The following is an 18,022-nucleotide window of genomic DNA, read 5'->3' on the forward strand; positions in this document are numbered from 1 at the left end:
AGGTTGACAAGTATTAGTTATTTAGCATTTCAGACCCCACTGAAGCTCCCAGACCAATACAAAACACCAGAAAGGATGAAACAGTAATGTAATTCTTAATGAATTGCTACCCTCAACTCTCTCCCATGGTTATCTTCCATTGTTTGTGTTGCTTCATATTTTTCTTTCTTCGCCCTTTTAATGCCACTGTCCTCAGTTTTTCACTCAACCCACCTTTTTCTTTTGCTTTTCACTACCCTTGGTCAAATATAATGTAATATTGTTTACCCCTTAGCAAATCTTGGAATATTTTTTAGAGACACTCATAGATTATGGAATTTTATATTTGTGTAAATTTCATTTTAATTTCTTTTACCATTTTGTTTAAATATTCAGTTGAGATGTGGGGATATTGTTGTGTATCCCTCAGATCTATCTGTATTTTTATGTTTTGATGCAGAAAAATATAATTAAAGCACTGTGATTCTTGTTAAAGCAATATGAGAAGCTCATTTAAGTTCACAAAGACCTAGGATGAAAATTATATGTTGCTTTTTTTGTGGAGTTTATGCTGTATGAGCAGTCATCTTCTTTATGCTATTTATGTCTTCTAAACAAAGCACCAGGGGTCCCATTACATATAAGACGCACTTTCCCTGTTTGCACCATGGTACACTTTCAAACAGGTGTGCCGTGTGCAAACAGGCAATGTGCGCCCTATTGTGTTGAAGGTGCTGCCCCCAGAGCAGCTGCGAAATCGTGCTGCCCTTGGGGCAGCACTTTCAAGTGAAATACGGAGCAACTGCTTCAAAGCTGCTCTGTGTTTCACTGTTCAGGTGCCAACCCGCCTGTACTTTAAAGAGGAGAGAGAGCCTCTTGCTGGCGGGTGCATCCACTACGGCCCCATCAACGCCGGGGATGCCTGGCTTCACCTTGGAGGTACCCAGGAGGGACCATCTCACAGGTAAAGCCAGGACGGGTTCCCCAGCGGTATACAGCGCCAGGACACTCCGAGATGGAGTAACAGTGCGCTTTACAAGTATACTTACCTTGCCTTACCTAATAAGTGACTGCACCCGCCTGCAAGGGATGTCTGGGGGGGCCCATAGGACCCCATTGTCCGCCTCCAGAGGGCTGCCATCAGAAGGAGCACTTACAGTGTGCCACCTTTTTGTGGCAAACTGTCAGTGCGCCTCCTGACAGCTTCTTTACCTCTGAACCCGCGTCCATAATATGGTGCAGTCGCAGAGGTAAAGAGATTCCCTTGTGTGCATGGATCCAGCCCCCATGCAAATGAGAGAACGCCCTCCTGAGATAGCACTGGTGCATGTGTTGCACAACCACTATCTGTATTACAGCAGGGGCAGCACAAGTGCCTGCGACCTCTTATGTAATACCAATGTGGCCCAGGGTTGCACAAAAAGGGCGCAAATGTCTGTTGCGCTCCAAGTATACTAAACACCTAAACTGGCCACAACCTCACAATCGATGCTTCCAGGTCATCGTCATTGTGAATCCTGAATTTGTCATTTTGAAATATCAGTTTTTTAAATGTATTTATTGATCCTCTTTTTATATTGATTTCATTTAATTCAATTTGTGAGGGGACGGCTCAGATGTGTTTTGACCAAAGCATCTTTTTTAGATGTGCAGAAGGCTTGCCTCAGGCACTACATCTCTTGTCCGCAAAGTCAGCCATCTTACCGTTGTTGTTCAATAGACACATTTTCAGACTCTATCCCAAGAACAGTATATTTTGTATTTTATAATTCTTTTCCCACTCACAAATCGACCAGGCCTTTCTATTTTGTGGTTGAGATTTCACCACCTCCACATTCAGAAAATTTGTTGTTCAAAAACTCTAGTTGCATTTCATTAAAAAAACAAGGAATTTCATGTTAGTTACCATTCTGTTTGATGACATAAAATAATTACTCAACAAGTGAAAATACAATAACAGAACATTAGTCATGTTCCCCTTCCAATATCAAATAGTCAAACCTAAACACTTACTTCTATGGAAAAAGTAAGGCGATTGGATCATTTGGTGATTGAGTTTATTAGGGGATCATGTGGAAGTGAACATTTGTGAGACTTAAAGGGCAGAGAGAACCTTAGGAAAGAATCCCGTCTTGGGCCTTATTTTCAGTTTAGTGGAACGGCCGAACATCGGTCAGGGGGTGGAGGTCATTACCCATGCCTCCCTGGCCAGACAACTGCCCAAAATATTTAGATATCTCTACCTGCCCTAAAGAGAGCACTAAAAGTTGGCCGAGTGGCAGCAATGTTTCATGTAGCCACTTTACAAACTTTTGTTTTTCAGAATCGAACTTCCCAAGTGGGAGTTTCATTCTGAAAAACAAAGGACTAATGACACTGACACCCAGAGGGTTTTTTGTCCCAGGATGTAAAGGTCATTTTTAGGTCAAAGCCTACCAGACAGCATAGCTGTATGTTTTGCTAAAGACATCTTAGGGACATTCAGAAAGCTTCCCTGGGAATGCATTCCGTCCATAGCTTACCATTGGCTTGGTAGTTTGTAGCTCACATTGGTCTATCCAGCTTGAGTTTTTCCCTTTTGTGGAGCATTGCCTACATACTGTATACTTCTGAGTGCCCTCTTTCTGTAAGCAGGCCTTTAAATCGTTTTCTTATCATGTCACATTTGCTATGCATTCAAAGACAGAGGTCAGATATCAGGCAGTCTTCCTAGGGAGCTTGGTGTTTACTTTTCATTCTCCGACTTCAAAAGGAGAGGATTTATATGACAAACTTGCTGTGGTAGAAAGGCTTTTTTCTACCACACAATTAAGTTTAAATGTCTGTAAATGAACTGTGCAGACATGTCAGAATATATCTGAATTAGGAAAGCCCAAATAAAGCAATTTGTTTTGTAGTTTTGAAGTATGGTGGAAACAAATATTTTAATATGATCAAAATAAATCAATACATTATCTGATGACATTTCACACATTATCGTGTGCGCCCTGTATACTATTTATCAGTAAAACTGTATGGCTGTGCAAATGTAATGGTTATTTCAATTGAAAATAGGTTGTCTGTAATGGCAGTGCGCTGCCACACCATGCATACTTCACTTTACACCACTCAACTCTACTCTGCACTGCTCTATGCCACTCCACTCTGCGTCACTGCACTCTACTCTGACCTACTCCACTCCATGACACTGCACTCTACGGCACTTCACTCTACTGTGCACCATGCTACTTTATGCCAATGCACTGTACGCTACTCTTCACCACTGCACTCTTCACAACTGCACCCTACACCACTCCAGTTAAGGCCACTCCACTCTACTCTGCACCACTCCACTCTATGGCGCTCTACTCTGCACAACTCTATTCTACTCCACTCTGCAACATTGCACTCTATGCCACTGCACTCTACACTAATACATGCTACGCCAATGCACTCTACTCTGCACCACTCTACTCTACACCCCTGCACACTACGCTACTCTACTCTACACCACTGAACACTACGCCACTCTGCTCCACTGTGCACCATGCAGCGGCACTCTACGCCACTCTACTCTAAACTCTCTACGCAAATTCACTCTTCACCAATCTACTCAAAGCCAATGCACTCTATGCCAATGCTCTCTACTGCTATCTGCTATCTGCTATGCACCACTGCACTTTATGCCACTATACTCTACTCTGCAACACTCTACTCCATGCCACTGCACTCTACGCCACTACACTCATCGCCACTCTACATCACTGCACTCTCGCCACTCCATTCTAATCTGCACCACTGTACTCTACGCCACTCGACAACACTCTATTCTGTGCCACTCTATGACACGCACTTTATGCCACTCTACTCCAGTCTGCACCCTGCAATCTATGCCACTATTCTACTCTGCACCGCTGTACTCTACGCCACTCTACTTTACTCTGCACTGCTCTACAATATGCCACTGCACTCTATGCTACTCTACTCTACTGCACTTTACGAGACTCTACTCTGCAACACTGCACTCTGGGAAACTCTACTCTGCAACACTGCAGTCTCTGCCACTGAACTCTCCACCACTCTACTTTGCATCACTGCACTCTACTCTGCACCCCTCAACTCTATGCCACTCTACTGCACTATATGCCAATTTATTCTACACCACTCTACTCTGCAACACTCAACTCCTCACTACTGCACACTACTCCACTCTGCAGTACTCTGCTATACTCTATGCCACTGCACTCTATGCCACTGCACTCTACACTAATACATGCTACGCCAATGCACTCTACTCTGCACCACTCTACTCTACACCCCTGCACACTACGCTACTCTACTCTACACCACTGAACACTACGCCACTCTGCTCCACTGTGCACCATGCAGCGGCACTCTACGCCACTCTACTCTAAACTCTCTACGCAAATTCACTCTTCACCAATCTACTCAAAGCCAATGCACTCTATGCCAATGCTCTCTACTGCTATCTGCTATGCACCACTGCACTTTATTCCACTATACTCTACTCTGCAACACTCTACTCCATGCCACTGCACTCTACGCCACTACACTCATCGCCACTCTACAGCACTGCACTCTCGCCATTCCATTCTAATCTGCACCATTGTACTCTACGCCACTCGACACCACTCAATTCTGTGCCACTCTGACACGCATATTATGCCACCCTACTCCAGTCTGCACCCTGCAATCTATGCCACTATTCTACTCTGCACCGCTGTACTCTACGCCACTCTACTTTACTCTGCACTGCTCTACAATATGCCACTGCACTCTATGCTACTCTACTCTACTGCACTTTACGAGACTCTACTCTGCAACACTGCAGTCTCTGCCACTGAACTCTACACCACTCTACTTTGCATCACTGCACTCTACTCTGCACCCCTCAACTCTATGCCACTCTACTGCACTATATGCCAATTTATTCTACACCACTCTACTCTGCAACACTCAACTCCTCACTACTGCACACTACTCCACTCTGCAGTACTCTGCTATACTCTATGCCACTGCACTCTATGACACTGCACTTTATGCCTCTCTACTCTGCACCAATCTACGCCACTGCACTCTGCCACTTCGCGCTGCACTCTCGCCACTGCCTTCTATGCCACTGTACTGTACTCAACTGCACTCTATGCCAGTATTCTATTCTGCACCACAGCACTTTATACCACTGCTTGTGAGGCTGCTCTTTTCAATGCCATAAACCTTTAGCCATGCTGAACAGCAGCCACGCTGATGTACAAACTGCCTTAAATACTTTTTTTTTTTGCAGAGTTTTATATAGCGCGAACTTGAACCGAACCGAATCAGTTATCAGAGCGCTTTACATAGCACCAGTTACGTTACATGAGGACACACTTTCATTTTAGGCACGGGGAGATGAAGTGATTTGCCCAGAATCACAGAGTGTTTTTGGCGTCGTTACCGAGACTCGAACCAAGTTTCCGAGGTCGAGCGCCTTAGCCGTTAGGCCAACCCCTCTCCCCACTTTGGCAAAGCCAATAGCTCTTACATAGGCGAGACCTATTGGCTTTGCCAATGCTTGGTTTTTTTTCTGTTCAGGGCCGCCAGGCTTTCCCTGGAGGTACCAAACAGAAGAAAACAAACCAACCCATCCATTCTAAATGTAGCAGAAGGTTTGATGTATTTACACTGATGGCTGTTGGTGTAGAGTTTCCATTGCCGGGGCCAGGAGTGCGCTGTCAGCGGAAACATGACTGCCTGCCTTACCCTAAATAGAGCTACTGGGCCATCAGATGTTGGACGTGGCAATCCACCACATTTGTGGCAAACTCAAAATGCGGCCATTAGTTATCAATGCAAAGAGAAAGGGTGTTTGATGCATGTTTTGCAGGAACAACGGTAAACCACATACAAAATACACAGATAACAGAGCGACCAGGAAATGCAACAGCCAAGAATCTTGTGTAGGGTTTGCCACAAGTAGTTTACCTAACATGGATGCATTTCAAGATTATCATTTCAAGTGTACACCTCGTTTTACTGTCTATTGCTGACTACACGCTGTCCTGTACGTCTCCACGTGGGCATCATGTGCGATTCTAGCTTTGCACATACGATGCTCTTTATGGGAAGGACAGTCACAGGGCTGACAAACAATGAGAGAAAAGGGCAAAGACAAATCAGAGGCACAGCTGGGGTGATGCAGAGGCCTGGGCACGTGGAGGGGTTTGTCTGCGGTCACACATTGGACAGTCGCTATTTTTGCCACGTCTAAATCTCATACAGCCCTCACATTTAGATTGGGAAGCTATTTTTCCAAATGTTAAATTTTTTTTATATAACCTTAAATAACCGACACAAAAAATAATTGAAATTGTAATTCGTCAGCGTGCTTTGTCTTAGAATATATCCTCCACTCAACAACTAACACGAGGATGCTCAGATGGAAATCACTGTATACACGCGCTAATGTTCATGCTGTGGTCATGCTATCAACATGCTTTTAGCACAGATCAGGGAATCCGGTGTAGCTATCAACGGTGCAGCAGGTGCAGTGGTACTGGGGTCCATAGTCATGAGTGGCCTTCTCCACCGCAGTTCTGGCTGGTTTTTATTACTTAACGTCAGAATAGGGGTCCCATTTGCCAAGCTTGCAGCATGGCCCATGGGGCTGCTTCTAGGAGGGAAACATCATTTACCACAAACGCATTACCACGCGTTACGTTTACAACGGGTCACTTACCACGCAAACGTCTTTTCACCGCGGGTGCATTCCACGAACGTTTTTACAACGCAAGCTTCATTGCTTCCAGTCTTCGTTCCTTCGCTTCGTCCTGCGTGTATATCATTAGGAGAAAGGGACAAAAAAAGGGGGGTTTGGGGGGGTCTCCCCCCCTAAAAAAAAGCGAAAAAAAAACTTTAGAAAAAAAACGCTATTCAGTGCAAATTGAGAGAAAGGAAAGAGCCTCAACAACGACGTGGCGTGTACGTAAAAATAGAAGTCCTATCTCTATTTTGAAAGAGGTGTTTTGACGCTGGTTATCGTAACGTAAATATGGCGGAGTACAGTCTTGCGTGCTCAAATGCTGCGTGGTAACGACACGTGCGTAGTAAAATACGCGTGGTAAAGCCATGCGTGGTACAGGTAAGCGTTGTATTATCATATATTCCTGTCCTAGAAGGTAAGCGAAGCCGTCTTTAATGTGGTACAAGCCCTGACACCAAAGGCGTCTAATCAGCACGACAGTATTCCTCCAGCTGCCCTCCAACCGCCACCCTCGCCCAAGGTTCTACGATGGAACAGAGGGACGTTCTACGGTATATGTGACATGCTGTGCTGTGATGACTTTGAGCACGCTTAGATCTGAGTCCAGGCGTCATTTGAAATGCCGAACCTCATATGGCCATATTCAGCCGCAAGATCTACACTATACTTAGATCAAATGGCATGTTATGGTGACTTTAAGCACATTAACAGCAGAGTGCATCGTACTCATGAAATACTTTGACACGCTGTGCTCATTCTGAGCTCTCCGTAAACATGAGACGGTGTTCTCTATAAACACGAGAGATTGTGGCCTGTGTTGTGTTTACTATATTACCTTTGTATTGGCGTGTGCTCTATCACCTGGACAGGTCTCGCGACCTGCCTCGCGCTGTCTCCTGGTCGCGAGCCCTCGCCCGGGGTTCTATGACGTCCCTCTGTTCCATCGTAGAACCTTGGGCGAGGGTGGCGGTTGGAGGGCAGCTGGAGGAATACTGTCGTGCTGATTAGACGCCTTTGGTGTCAGGGCTTGTACCACATTAAAGACGGCTTCACTTACCTTATATTCCTCATGTGGTCTTTACAGCCTGCTGTAGTCACTCTGCACACGTGAAGAGTAGAGCTAGCCGTGTTCCGAGGTAATGTTGCCATTTTCAGCACAGGTGGAGCAGGAACTCCTGAATACAAGAGAAAATGTGACATGCTACGATTACTTTGAGCATGCTTGTAGCTGGAGAGATGAGATATTGTGACTTGCAGTGGCCACTAAGCATGCCCGGATAAATCCCTCCTTGTGCAGGAGTTTATGTTACACATTAAGTAACAGATAAGCATTTTCATACTACACCGGTGTATTTCAGGAGAGACGTTTGTGTATGCAAAGCTTTCTTATTTGGCACTACTTAACATTGCCGTGATTCAGCTGTGCAGATGCTGAGAGCGTTTACGATGCTTAATTGTCTGTGGAGGTGAGTGTGCACCGTCACTGTGCCATGTGGCGTTAGAAGTTAGCGTTCTAGATTCTGTATGCAGAGCCTCGCTGCTCCATTGTTGTGTGTACAGAATCTGATTGGATGGCCGGTTCAGGCTTCTTAGAATCTTGAGGCTGACCGAATTTATGTCCAAGGCCAGTGGACAGTTGGAGGAGGAAGCGAGGAGGACAGCTTCAAAGACCCAGAATCCCAACCTCGGAGAGAGCCAGTATTTGGGCGTCACTGAGATGAAGAATTTCTCCCTGGTGGCCTTCCATTGTGAGATTTCCTGTGGCCACCAATGGATGGGGGACTGACACCCATGGCCCATGAGTAATGGATTTCTTTCCTTACTCTGACTGACTCATTGGTGAGAGGTTGATGACCACTCATTGAGGATGGGGGTAAAACTCCTGGATCTGTGTACACACAGTGATGACTGTAACCAGTGACATTGACAAGTTACCTGGATGAAAACAAATCTGGTAAGTTAACATGGACTGTAAATGTGGACGAAAGAGTGAATGGGCCTGCTCTAAAAAACAAGCATTTACAATGCAACGGTCTCGGCATTGCAAAAGTTAGAGCTATTAGCATTGTAAATGACAATGCCATTTATTTATGTTTTAAAAACAAAAACATTAAAAAAAATAATGTCGTGAGCAATGCCAATAGCTCGAACTTTAACAATGCCGAGACCATTGCATTGTAAATGCTTGTTAAATCTCTGATGAGATCTTGGAAGCTGTCCCTGGGTTTACAGGCCACAACTGTCGCTTAAACTGCTGACATCGAAGTTATCTCCCGAAACAGAAAGTGCATTTACACGTCACTGGGCTCTAGAGGCCCTTATCCCGATTTTTACAAAACCTCACGTTTTATATATAAATTAATAAACGTTACGGGGCTAACATATAATCGTCATAGGGTCGAAAGAAATGAAAGATGAAATAATTTATAGTGCTCATTATAATACGAAAACAAACATTTGTAAGTCGGAAGGTCTCGGTGAATTTGAAATCTTCGATTGGTCGAGAGTGGAATACGTCGGGCTCCATCAGCTGCTGTTTACAGTGGCTCTTGTCAAAATGGCGGGAACATTTGACCGCAACTTCTCATCTCGGCATATTCCCAGAATAAATGCCAAATGCGTGTGCAAATGTAAATATGAAATACCAGTGCTGCTGCAGTATATATAGGTCTCAAATAGCATTGAAAACACCAACATTTTAATTTCGCCTAAGCTTGTTACAAAGTTTCCCTCACCAGTGTTTCCTAAACAAGGCCAGGAAGGTGAAATGATACAAAATAGAATTGGGGGGTTGTTTTGAGAGGCACCGTGCTTCAAATCTGGTTGGATACATCACCTAGAGAAAATGAGACAAACACTATGACAAGACTTTCAAAAGTAGGCAGTCCAGCTCATTCTGTACAGAAAAAGAACGGATAATTTACATTAAATATTCACAGCAACGTGACTTCCATGCGCCGAAGTCACTTACGACATATTTACAAGAGTCCTCGGGCCATTATTAAGAAAAGTCCTGTGAAGTGTAGTGTGAGGACCCCCAGATAATCACCAGCCCTATCGAAATTGTCTCGGGAGGGGGGGGTGGGCGTGGGGGGGGGTTATCATGGGGGCGTCGAACGGCTCCTCCTCAGAATATTGTTCTTTTCCTTTGTTGTCCTGCGTCCGGTTTAGTTGCTTACAAAAATATATGAACATTCGGAAAAGGCCAAGAGTCACACAAGTGTCAGGGGATGAGGCGCCGACACTGCCGTGGCGAGGCCCATGGACACTCCCCCCGCCTCCAGTAGTCAGTGCCCGGGGGCATCCGGTCCCAAGGGCCCCAGGGGTAACAGGTGCCTGCAGGTCTCGTCATCAGGAGGTCCTCTAGGCGTAGTCTGCTATAGGGCGCGCTATGCGCCGTGGCCCCTGAGTCGAATGGTCTCTGAAGATTTCTAAGCGCTAGCGCCCCTGTCGGTCTGCCTGTTTATCACCGCCGCGCGCCTCTCTGCAGACTCCCCCTGCATTCCAGAGAGGCGCGCGACGCGATCCGGTCAGCCCTGGAATGCCGTGGAGACAAGACCTGGCCGCGGGCACAACGTTATCCTATGGAAAAACGCTGCGCGCGGCCAGGTCTTGTCTCCCTTCGGCGTCTCAGACTGCTGAGACGCTGACAATAGTTCTCGGCGAGAACGCGCTTTCAGCGCGTTATAGCCGAGCCCTAAAAATGTGAGAAACCACCATGCTTATGCAGGGAGAAAGAGGAGGTAAACAAGCCAGGAGAAAATAAGGATGTCCATACAGCTAATAAAAACTCGCCTTTACCCTCTCACTTGCGAAAATTAGATGACGTAATTTCCTCAGGTGAAAGGAGTTTCACAAGCATTTTAAGGCATGTACATCACCATTTCCCGCAACGAATGAGCTTTCTGTGTTGTATCAAGGTCTCGAAGGGACGAACAAAAGATATTTAGGGATATTCATTTAAGGGAAGCACTTTAGGATGAAGATGTGCATATATTTTAGAAAAAGTCCTGGAATAATATCATATATGGGATAAAGTACTCTGTGCTGTACACTATAAGGCCATTGCAAGTCACTGAGGAGGCCCATGACCAAATATGGAATGAGGTCAAATGCCGAGTTCCTTTATAAAGTCATGTGAAAGCGAAATTAATTGTAATTTCCTTATACTGTGTGTTAACAAGCCCTTTAGTTCTCATAATACCTGGTCATACCATCACAGTTCCACCAAACCACTTAAACCCTTACTGTCGTGCTCTTTTATTTGCATTACAGAAATGATTAGTGTGAAATTAAATGCTCCAAAAATCAGTTAGTAATTTTTGCAAAAAAGATATTACAATTTAAGCCAGTTTAAAAATGTTGTGTCTCAGATTGTCTGGAAACATTCAGAGATTCTGTCTTTCCTATAATAAACTTTTGTGTGGAAAACAATAAACATGCTGCCTTAAATATCTCATTTCTGCTGATCTTTTTCTGTTTAGAAAAAATATCAGAAATAAGAAAAGCCAGATCCTATTTTCCTTGTTTAAATAGTGACAGTAATTATGCTCTGTGACCTGCCTTTCACCTTGTCTGCTGGCTCTGGAAGCAGACTTTTTGACGTCAGAATTAAACTGTAATAACTTATTACAATTAAGCAGCTACATCTTTTCTTTATTACAAGCCACATCAACAGGTTGCCTCTATTAAGGAAATTAGAGACTGGCTTTTATTAAGGGATTGCAGGGTCTGGTATATTTCCATGAAGCTATGGACGAACGATGGGTAACGCTTATTGTGTTGAGAAAGTTTTTTTTAGTTTTTTTTTAGCAAGGATGGGTTAATACCTTGGAACCTTTACCTTCAGGATTAAGATAGTGAGCGAAGAGGAAGTATAAAAAGAAATGAAAATAAGAAACTTGAGGCCCCAATGTACGACCACTTTTGCATTTGAAAACCCTGTAATTTGCTAAATCATAGTATTTGTAATCATAAAAGTGTGATATGCAAGGTACGGAATCCATTTTGCAAGTCGTGAAAGCCTTTCCATTTGCAAAATACTTTTTATGACCAATTCCAAATAAAAATAATGAGGGGCGGGAAAGCAAAGTCCCCTCTTACTAGCGAGTCACAGTGGTGAGAATGAGTGGTTTGTGACCACAATTGTAGTTGCAAACCATTGAAAAGTTAGCAACGCCTTAAGGTATGTGCTAGCTGAGGTGCTACGGGAAAGATGCCTTTGAGGTACAGCTACCATTTTGGTAATCATGTCGAGTAGCCTCGGGGAATGCAGTCATGGGTCCCCTGGTGTCTTTTTTTCAAACAGAAAAGCTACTGTCCCTCTAAGGTACAAAAACTGCTTTTAGGATGAAAAAATGTTTCTCCGTTAAGGTGCGTACGCAGGAATGGTCAATCACTCAATCAGGGTTGGTGAAGCGCAACTACTCACCCGTGTGGGACTCAAAGTACTGGGAGAGGGCGGCTCCGTGGAGTGCTGGGGTCATCTGAAGAGCCAGGTCTTGAGGTCCTTCCTGAACAGGGGCAATGTGGGAGATTGCCCGAGGTGGTCTGCCATCCTTGTGGCCCACCATTCCTCTATTCAAAGCCAATTATAGGGGTTCAGAAATAGTGATCTGCCTAATTAATATCCATTAGACAAGTCACACTGCGACCCAATGCAAATGGGACATTTGTGATGTGACCTTTAGGTACATCAGTACATTAGTACCTCAGCCACATGGAAATTTGCATCCATGTTCACAAATCGGTCGAGCACAATTTGCACATCCCTGGTTTGTGAACAAGAATCATGCATTGTCCCTTGATTCTTCAGTGGATATTCAATGTAGGAATGGCCATGCAGCAAAGCAGCAGGTACTGATGCCACTGAACCTCACCCAAGTGAGAGAGTTGGAGGGCCTCTCCTGTTTATCAGAATGTGTCTGTTATTTCCAATAAGAAAGCTGTAAAATTCTGGGTTAGTGTGAAAATTGTTTCAGGCTATCCCATAAGGCCAGTTGCACTGCTTGCTAAACGTTTGTAGTGACAGTGCAGTTATTTTCAGGGGTACAGTTTTGGGAGAGTAAGAAATAGAAGAATCTACTCTTTCTAGTGCAGCTTTTGCCTCTCACTCTATCTTCTGACTCAGTTTGCAGAGCACATGTGCATGTCGCTGGATAGGAGTTGTGAAAACAGAGACCCAGGGTAGTCACAGTGAGGCAGACAGGATCTGCTAATGGATTGACGCCCGTCCCAGTCGTTGCGATAGTCTGGTCTCCCACAGCCCTCTGGTCCTGGCTTCACACAGTAGGCCTACTAAAAACATTGAATATAATCACTAGTAGTAATGCAGGTGAGGTGAAGTGGGTGAAGGAACTGTGTGGTAGCTGCCTGCACTCACTAACTCTTGTCCCATTGCTGCCCTGCTCCACTTCTAGACCTTGCCCAGGCACCAGGTTTGCTTTAGTTCTTTGTTCTTGGAGGACTTCTGTTGAGATCCAGCTGTTTTCTTTCCAAGTAGGGCTTGCCCTGTTTTCGATGCCTCTTTGTAGGTCTCTGTTACAGACAGCTTTAGGTTTCTCTTGGCCAGACCTATTATTTCCAATATACATAGAGTGGCATTTGGGTCAGCCTCTTGCTCATGATTGGATTGCTTTCTTTTCTATCTCAGTTGTATCCCCTTAATACAATAGATTTATTCACTATTCTTGTCTTTGTCTACCCCAGGACCGTTTACGTTTCACAGTGTTCAGATTGGGTGTCTTATATTCTTCCACGTTCAAAAAAGGGGGGAAGCAGAGGGATATGCTAGGTTCACCCTCCTGTTCTAGTAGTAGACACAAAAAATCCGAGACCACGGATAAAGAACCTAGTTGTAGAGGTAGATTAGCACCAATGTGATGGATGTAATCTAAAAAGGAAACTGTCCTTTCTTGAGTCCCCTCACTCACCAGGGTTTCCCCTTGGTGACATGCTTCATCAAAGGGGCCATCCCAACCGGCTGCGGGTTGAGGCGTGCTGCGACTTTCGAGGATACGTAGGAGCACTGTAGTGAGGAACTATGTGTAGTGCAGTGGTGTATGTGGAGTGGAGTGATTAAAAATATCTAACTAGTGGGCGGAATTATTTTTATTCTTGCTCCTAGTTGATGTATTACTGATCTGGGAAGGGACTGAAATAGAAGCCAAAAGCTTCATTGGTTGGTTAAACCTCCAGGACCCCTTTCTCAAATTCACTTACACTATGAGTAGGTCCCAATACCCAAGCTAAAGACCACTCAGAGAAACTTGAAGCACAGCACTATCCCAAACAGCTAATCTCCAAAGCCAAAAAGAGAGCTGCCAATAATCACAGAGAGGCTGTTTTAGAACCTAGGAATAAACAAGAGGTGACAACAGAAAAAAGACTATTATGTATCACCACCTACAACATCGCATCTGACAAAGTAACCAAGATTATAAAGAAACATTGGCAAACTCTGCAGAGCGGTAACCTAGACATTCCGAAACCAATGTTCAGCCACAGGAAAGGTAAAATCCTAAGGGATTACCTAGTTCACACTCGCCCCAAGAATGAACCAGAAGGAAATGGACAAAGAACCCTACAAACCTTGCCAAATGGACTCTACCCCTGCAGCAACTGCAGTGTTTGCCACCTGACTACAACCACAAAGAAAGTTATTTTCAACAACAAAATGACTTGGGAAATTCGCAATTCCATAAATTGCAATACATCAGGGGTGGTATACATGATCACGTGTACCTGCAACCTACATTACATAGGGATGACCACAAGAAAAGCTAGCACAAGGATTGTACAACACCGCAGCAACATTAGGTGCAAAAGGAGCACCACCAAGATGACATCTCATTTCATAGAGAAACAACACATTCTAAATGACATGAAATGGGTCATCCTGGAACATATGAAGAACATTGACAACTTGGAACAACGACTCCTGGAAAAGGAGAAACGTTGGGTGTTCAAACTGCGCACTGACAGCCAGGGTCTTAATGATACCATTCCATGGGGACAGTTCTCCAAGTAAAACCTTCACAAATAAACAATCCCTATTTTCTGTTTTGCTGGCACATCCCCATCAAGTGACCTAAACTTTTTTCATTAAACTTTGTTTAATAAACTTTTTTCAATAATCTTTTTTCATTAAACTATTTTCATTAAACCTTTTCATTAGACAGTAACCCTTTAAAACCAGAGGGTATACATTTGGAACACTTTTTCTTCATCTAATTTTTTGCTCATTAGAAAAAATATATACCTCGGTGCCACATCCCTTTAAAAACATTAAACAGGGACAGTGCTACACATGGGCTACCGATTTGACACCACAAGTAGCTAATTTAATATTGCGCCTGAACACGCACTGTTTAGTCTACCTTCAGGTTGCTAATAAAGTTACCACGAATAGTGACCGGTGCTATACCTATAAGGTACAGAGAAGTGTGGCTCAATGGTTAGAGCAGGCAGGCCTTGATGCAGAGCTCTGGCCAGGGACCAGGGTTCGATTCCCGCCTCAGCGGGTCTCCGGCTCATTAATTCCCCTGACTGGATATTCTCGCCTCAGTACCTGGTCTGATCATGGGTCCCACGCTGCAACTCTGGGCAATAGCTTGCTTAGTCTCCACAACGGCCCCAAAAGCGCTGGGATGCCTGGCTGCACCTAGGGGGTGCCCAGGAGTGGACATTTCCCAGGAAAGCCAGGAAGGGTTCCTAAGCGGTATACAGACAGCGCCGGGACACCTCCGGTGGAGGTAGCTGTGCGCTTTACAAATTCCTACAAAAAAAAAAAGTACATAGCCCTTTTAACAACCATGTTTATAGTAACAACCTTGATCCCTTCAAAGATATATGGCATCATTCCATCTCAGATATTTTGCCAATATTCAGTTTTTTACATCACTTCACCACAGTATGACAATGTCTGCTGTTGTTTTTTTTTTTTTTTTGTCGTCTTCTGTTTCCTAAGCAAGAACTCCAATAGGGATACACCATTAGCACAGTTGCGGCAGCCATTTTGAAAAGTCTCCGCTCTAATCATTCAAACATGACGAGGCGGTGTCACTTCCTCTTATACTGACTCCCGTCAGTGAGATCCTAATATGCGGTCTCGAGGGAACCCAAGCAGGTATCCAGTCAGGAGAGAAACCATTGAATAAGTCTGTTCCTTTTCAGACAACAAAAACGGGGCTAAACTATGCTTTGTCAAACACAGAACTGCCCGGGTTAACAATCGAGAGGAGTCCACTACCTATGGAATAGTAACCAACCTCTCTCTTCCATTTCTAGAATCCCAGTGGAACTCTCTTCCCCCCTCTCATCGACCATGAGGCATAATACAGCCTTCTGAAAAGTATGTTTGTTATATGTTTGTAAAATGTCTTGTATTTACCATGTGGCACCATCACGAGTATCGGTCTTTTGCTAAGTACGTTTATTTTTTAAACCACTATTGGGACACTGCGTACTGATACGCAACGCTTTTTTCCTATTTAGGTTCACAGGCGTACGACAACTTGTTTTACAACAGGCCCGTTAACTATTAGTGTACAGTCTGGCACATGTCCTTCGTAGGCACCACAATTGAGGAACAGATATATTTCCTAATGGAACTGCTAATGGCAGGATGTTGATTCTTAACTCTGTTGTTTTCCTTCATTACAGATACCTACTGAACATTATTAAATGTCGTATGTATATTTTTCAGCTAATGCATAATAATCAGCATTTGTATTAACCACTTTTTATTGCACTTTTGGAGTGGTACACACAGGGCTGGTCCCTGTGGCGTCCTGAGGAAGAGCTTAGGGGTAAGCTTGAAACATGTTGGCACTCGGCTAGGGCCCCAGACTCATTGCAAACCAGGCTGACCTAGAGACCCACCCCACTTTTAATATATCAACTAGGAGCAAGAATAAAAATAATTCCGCCCACTAGGTAGGTATTTTTAATCACTTCTCCTCCACATACACCACTGCACTACACACAGTTCCTCAATACAGTGCTCCTATGTATTCTCGCAAGTCGCAGCACGCCTCAACCCGCAGCGGGTTGGGATGGCCCCTATGATGAAGCATGTCACCGTGGGGAAACCCTGGTTAGTGAGGGGACTCAAGAAAGAACATTTTTCCTTTCTAGATTACATCCATCACATTGGTGCTAATCTACCTCTACAGCTAGGTTCTTTATCCGTGATCTCGGATTTTTTGTGTCTTATATCCTTCCACTTATGACCCTGCTTGGATTCAGCCAACTATTGTTTAGGCCTGGACAGAGTTTGCGGAGTTTTACTCTGCAGAATTCAGCTGAGTTACCATAAAAATCCTCCATATTCTGCGGAGTCCCGTGAGCAGGTGGAGTATTGCTTGGCCACCGTTAGCCTGCACAGAAACACTGTTAAACGTGCATGGCACTTCCCAAAACAATGTTTGTTAAACCCCCTGTTGGTCAGATACAAACGAACGTTGGTAAGGAAACCCAAAGCTAGGGGACTTCTGCATCAGTGATGACAAGCACTTCATTTCCTGACTTGCTTTGCACATGGTATGCAGCACACTGCAGCATACTTAACATTCAGTGAAACGCACACGCACTCCTACCTCGAAAAACTGCTAGTCTACGCCTCTCCTATGAAACACGCACACCATCACCGGGTCAAGTATCCACATCGTGTCTGATGCCATGTAGATATTATTTCAAGAAATTGATTAGCATCGCTTGATATTTTCGTTTGTTATCCGTCTTTTGCCTCATCCATGAGACTGTCTTTCAGACAGCGGAGCGCCGTAGATGCCTCAACTCTTCAGCTAAAACAGCAGCCCTTCCTACTGACATATTCCTCCTAGCACGGACCAGCCAATGGAACGGCCGCGAGTAACTCACTGTTAAACTGGCTGTAATTGGATGACATACAGAGTAACCTAGAAGATATAACAATAACAATCTAATTAGGCCTGGGTGTAGGACTACGCTCACGTAGTTTGCGCAACTACGTTCTACCCGAATTGCACGTAGCACAGTGCAAAAACGCGTAGCGTAGCGGGCATGGTTTGCTTGCTCGCGGTCCTCCACGTCAAGTTGGCGACCACAAGCGAGCAAAATAACATCGTGGCGAGACTTTTTCAGCGTTCGCGATCAGCAACATCCAGTTGCCGATCGCTAGCGTGGAAAATAAACCTCCCGGCGAAATTCTCAACGTGGGAAGGTCAGGTTTCTCATTGCGGACAAGCATCCGGCACTGTGCAATCAGTGCGAATAGCATTGTGCAAAGTGCACTACGCAGTTTGCGTAGCTAGCTTAGTT

At 44.6% G+C, this 18,022-nt stretch overlaps 1 protein-coding gene across 1 annotated transcript in view; it reads left to right on the forward strand.

Annotated features, from left to right (window-relative positions):
• The window catches only part of CASKIN1 (CASK interacting protein 1), a 776,040-nt gene that overhangs the window by 429,598 nt on the left and 328,420 nt on the right, over positions 1–18,022 (forward strand). The gene's annotated exons all lie outside the window — the stretch shown is intronic.

Source organism: Lissotriton helveticus, chromosome 10, assembly GCF_964261635.1.
Source record: "Lissotriton helveticus chromosome 10, aLisHel1.1, whole genome shotgun sequence".
Classification (NCBI taxonomy): domain Eukaryota; kingdom Metazoa; phylum Chordata; class Amphibia; order Caudata; family Salamandridae; genus Lissotriton; species Lissotriton helveticus.